Source organism: Diaphorina citri, unplaced genomic scaffold, assembly GCF_000475195.1.
Source record: "Diaphorina citri unplaced genomic scaffold, Diaci psyllid genome assembly version 1.1 scaffold4140, whole genome shotgun sequence".
In the NCBI taxonomy this organism is placed as follows: Eukaryota; Metazoa; Arthropoda; class Insecta; order Hemiptera; family Psyllidae; genus Diaphorina; species Diaphorina citri.
The window spans coordinates 1-4,932 of NW_007381539.1; positions in this window are offsets into that span (position 1 = coordinate 1).

Consider the following 4,932-nt stretch of genomic DNA (forward strand, 5'->3'; position numbering starts at 1 on the left):
TAAACCTTTAGCACATTTTGAAACATTAAACCTCTTTATCTATTTTTGCCAGTTTAATCTTTTCCATTTTCAATTTTATTTTTTTCGTCCTAAAATTTGAAAATCATTTTTATTTTTATATATTTTTTTTTCTTTCTTTTTTTTTCGCTAAAAGTGCAGTGATCTGTGACAACCAAGTATCCTGGATTAAGGATTGAACGGATTACCATGGAATTGGATTGAATGGATTACCTGGATTGGATTACCATGGAATCATCGGACTGGATTAACAGTAGGATAAATGTTTGGTGGTGGGTGTGTGTATGGCCTTCATTTAACTTGGATCTTCAGCCAAGTTAAATGCATTTTTTTTTCGAGGAGAATTTGTGTGAAAGCGAGTTTGTAGTTGGGTTTACTCGTATGTCTAATTGAGAAGGTCTATGAACAAAGGGTCAATTTCGGGGAAAACTCCACAGAAACTGGTTCTTATTTCATAGACTTTCTCTTTTGTGTTTGTGTGTTGAACTAATCCGTTTTCTCTTTCAGGTTGTGTAGGGCTTGTAGGGACTCGTTAGGGCTTTGTAGGGCTTTGTTAGGATGTTACTAATCCATTTTCTTTTTCAGGTTTTTTTTGGTATTCCTTTTGCTTTCAAACTGACAGCATTTGGACTACTACTAAATTATGTGTTTTGTGTTCTACATGCGAGTAAACCCAATGTGATTAAAATGGTGAGAAAAGAGATCAGATAGTGTGAGGCTCAAACACTGTGAGCATTGGGTGGGGAATAGGTAGAATAAGTGCTTAATGTTATAAGTCCCCTCACATGGTCAATATTAGTAAGCGTGGTTCGCAAATCACGAACCACCCTGTATAGTGTGCAAGTCACCCATCCATTTATTGGCCTTCCTTGGCGTAGCTTAACATAGGTAACGCTAAAACCGGTCTTAAATGATCGGCTGAAGTGTTATCTAAAACTTTCTCGCTTTGAGTTTATAGGTCGTCGCGACAAATTTCGAGATCAGAGCTCATTTGTGTGAGAAAATGTGAAAAAAATCCCCCAAAAACCAGTTTTTTTGGCTTTATGGTTTTCTGGACAAAATTTGCACCACCATTTTCGTGTTCCTGGTAAAAAGACCTTTAATTTGATATATAGGTCGACTAGGTTTGGATAAGTCCTTCTATGGGGACAGACCGACCGACAGACCGACAGACAGACGACACCGAAGCGAATACAATAGTCCGTCCCCTATACCTTTTATTATTAGTAATAATAAAGGAAGGACGGACTAAAAATTAAAAGAACGCCAGAAAATGAAGAAAAAAGAAAAGACCATTCACCCCGAACGGACCTTCTGCATGGCAAGCACCACTGGGCTAACTCTGCATTCTTCTTTTTCTTCTACTTTTTCCTCATTTAGGTGCTAGGAGAACACCAGAAAGTAATCCGTAGATCTTATATTATAAAATCAAGATCCATTCACTCATTCACATTTCACACACTGATCACTCTATCTCCTGAACCACAACACCTAGAAAGCTGAAATTTGGTAGGAATATTCCTTTTATGACAGAAAGTAATCCGTAGATCTTATATTATAAAATCAAGATCCAGATCAAGGGGGCACGGTTGGTCCAGTGGTAACGCGCTTGCTTGCCATGCAGAAGGTCCCGGGTTCGATCCCCACCATCGACAAAAATTTGTACTAGAAATTAGTTATGGGGAAAATGGGAAATTGAGTAACACGTGGTCTTAATATAATGGGCGTGGTCCGCCACGTGGCATGTAAAATTGAGTTAAGTAGGTAATTATTGACTAAATTAAGTAATTTTTAAGTAGATTTTAATTATTCAGTAAGTACATTGAGTTAAGTAGGTAATTATTGACTAAGTTAAGTAATTTTTAAGTAGATTTTAATTATTCAGTAAGTACATTGAGTTAAGTAGGTAATTATTGACTAAATTAAGTAATTTTTAAGTAGATTTTAATTATTCAGTAAGTACATAGTAAAAGTTAGGTAATTACAGTAATGGGGAAAATGGGAAATTAAGAAATTACCTAGTTATGGGGAAAATGGGAAATTGAGTAGCACGTGGTCTTAATATAATGGGCGTGGTCCGCCACGTGGCATGTAAAATTGAGTTGAGTAGGTAATTATTGACTAAATTAAGTAATTTTTAAGTAGATTTTAATTATTCAGTAAGTACATTGAGTAAGTAGGTAATTATTGACTAAATTAAGTAATTTTTTAAGTAGATTTTAATTATTCAGTAAGTACATAGTAAAAGTGGTTTTTATAAAGGGGTCTTTACTAGATGGGCTCATACCTCATCAGTGTGGCATGTAAGAAATAGTATTTATTTTTAAGTTGCAGGGTTCGATCCCCTGAGGAGGAATTGTTATCTTGGAAATGGGAATTGTGATGTTTTTCCAGTTGAATAGGCTTTTATTAGGAAAGTACTGGGTTCAAACCCCAGGAATCGCGTAGAGACATAGTGAAAGTTGGTTTTTTATTAGGAAAGTACTGGGTTCAAACCCCAGGAATCGCGTAGAGACATAGTGAAAGTTGGTTTTTTTATTAGGAAAGTACTGGGTTCAAACCCCAGGAATCGTGTAGAGAAATGTTGAAAGTTGGTTTTTTATTAGGAAAGTACTGGGTTCAAACCCCAGGAATCGTGTAGAGAAATGGTGAAAGTTGGTTTTTTATTATGAAAGTACTGGGTTCAAACCCCAGGAATCGTGTAGAGAAATGTTGAAAGTTGGTTTTTTATTAGGAAAGTACTGGGTTCGAACCCCAGGGGAGAGAGACGGTTCTCTGTCACTCTCCTTCCCGGGTGGGAAAGGGAAAAAAAGGACACAGTTCTCTGTGTCACGCTAAAGACCGGGTTAGAAAGGGACAGTTCTCTGTCACTCTCTAACTTGGCTAAGAGAGAGATACAGTTCTCTCTGTGTCACTTTCTAACTTGGGGATGAGATTGACATAGTTCTCTGTGCCACTCTCTAACTTGGGAATGAGATTGACGTAGTTCTCTGTTACTCTCCTGCCCGGGTGGGAAAGCGACATAGTTCTCTGTGTCACTCTCTAACTTGGGAATGAGATTGACATAGTTCTCTGTGCCACTCTCTAACTCGCGTGGGAGAGAGACAGTTCTCTGTCACTCTCCTGCCCGGGTGGGAAAGGGACATAGTTCTCGGTGTTCCGCTAAAGACCGGTTGGAAAGGAGACACGGTTCTCTGTGTCACTATCCCACCCGGTCTGTCGTTCTTTTTAGGCCGGCCACTCACGACAGGTTTTGTACGACGGACGTTGGCCTGTTAGGCCATGGCCTGGTAGGCCAAATAGTATGTTTTTTATTAGGAAAGTACTGGGTTCAAACCCCAGGAATCGTGTAGAGAAATGTAAATAGTATGGGCCTGTTGGGCCCAAACTGTCGTGCAAAGCCTGTCGTGAGTGGCCGGCTTTAGGTCGTTACGTGAAGAGTCTGTCTCAAAACATCCATCGAAGAGCGACCATTCTGCAATGCTTAGATGTCTACTAGAGACTTCCTGCAGTACCTCTGCCGCAGTTCTGAAGAGATGTGATCTAACCTAACCTAACCTAGATGTGCTACACCGCGGTACACCGTGGTCAAGTCTGCCGTTTAGGATTCTGTGTAGTGATAAGTACTAGGGGGGGCGGGACACAATACTGTGTGTTATGCTAAAGCATGGGTGGGAGAAGACAGAATACTGTGTGTTATGCTAAAGCATGGGTGGGGAGGGGACACAATACTGTGTGTTATGCTAAAGCATGGGTGGGAGAAGACAGAATACTCTGTGTTATGCTAAAGCATGGGTAGGGAGAAGACAGAATACTCTGTGTTATGCTAAAGCATGGGTAGGGAGGGGACACAACACTGTGTTATGCTAAAGCATGGGTGGGAGAAGACAGAATACTCTGTGTTATGCTAAAGCATGGGTAGGGAGGGGGCATAATACTACTCTGTGTTATACTAAAGATTGAGTGGGAGGGGACACAATACTCTGTCTTTTGCAAAAACTGTAAAAAGACAGTGTTGTCACAACTTTTTTTCGTGGGTGGGGGAGCCTAATCGTCCGTAGACACTAATTGTTCATTTGTTCCCTTCTCTCCTTCTTTAAAGGTGGATAAGTGTGAGGTGCCTGTCTGAATCCATCTTTACCCCCAGGATGACGATTTCGGAATGCCAGGCTGCCTGCAGACTTCCAGACCATCTTCAGACTACCAGACCATCTGCAGCATATTCAGTACAGGCACTTCTATACACTGCACTCTGCCCCAGTCCTTCAGGATCACCGCATCAGGAATCACGGTAGGATAAATGGTTGGTGGTGGGACTTTTTTTAAGCTGTTGGGTTTACTCGTATGTATGTGAGGAGATCTATGAGAAAATGGCTGTTTTGCTAAATGGTCTTTCTTTCATAGAGCTTCTTTTGTGTGTTGAACTAATCCATTTTCTCTTTCAGGTTCGGTAGGGCTTGTAGGGACGCGTTAGGGCTTGTAGGGACACGTTAGGGCCTGTAGGGACTTGTTAGGGCTTTGTTAGGATGTCACTAATCCGTTTTCTTTTTCAGGTTTTTTTGGTATTCCTTTTGCTTTCAATTTTTCAAATTGACGGCATTTGGGATACCGGTAAATTATGTGTTCTACATGCGAGTAAACCCAATATGATTCTCATGTCACTTGATTCTCATGTCAGTGTGTGAGAATGTTCCTACAAAATTTTCTTTTTTGGTCATCGAGTACCAAAATAATCCCTTCATCCTACCTGTCCTTTTACGAACCAGTAAATGAAATCCATTCTGACTGGAACATGTCTTCAAATCTTGTTTGGCGGGGTTATGACTCCAATAGTTAAAGGCACTGTCTACCTTAAGGATCCTTTCCATGGATAGTCATGTTGACACTTCGGTCTATAATCATGTCCTATTTCCT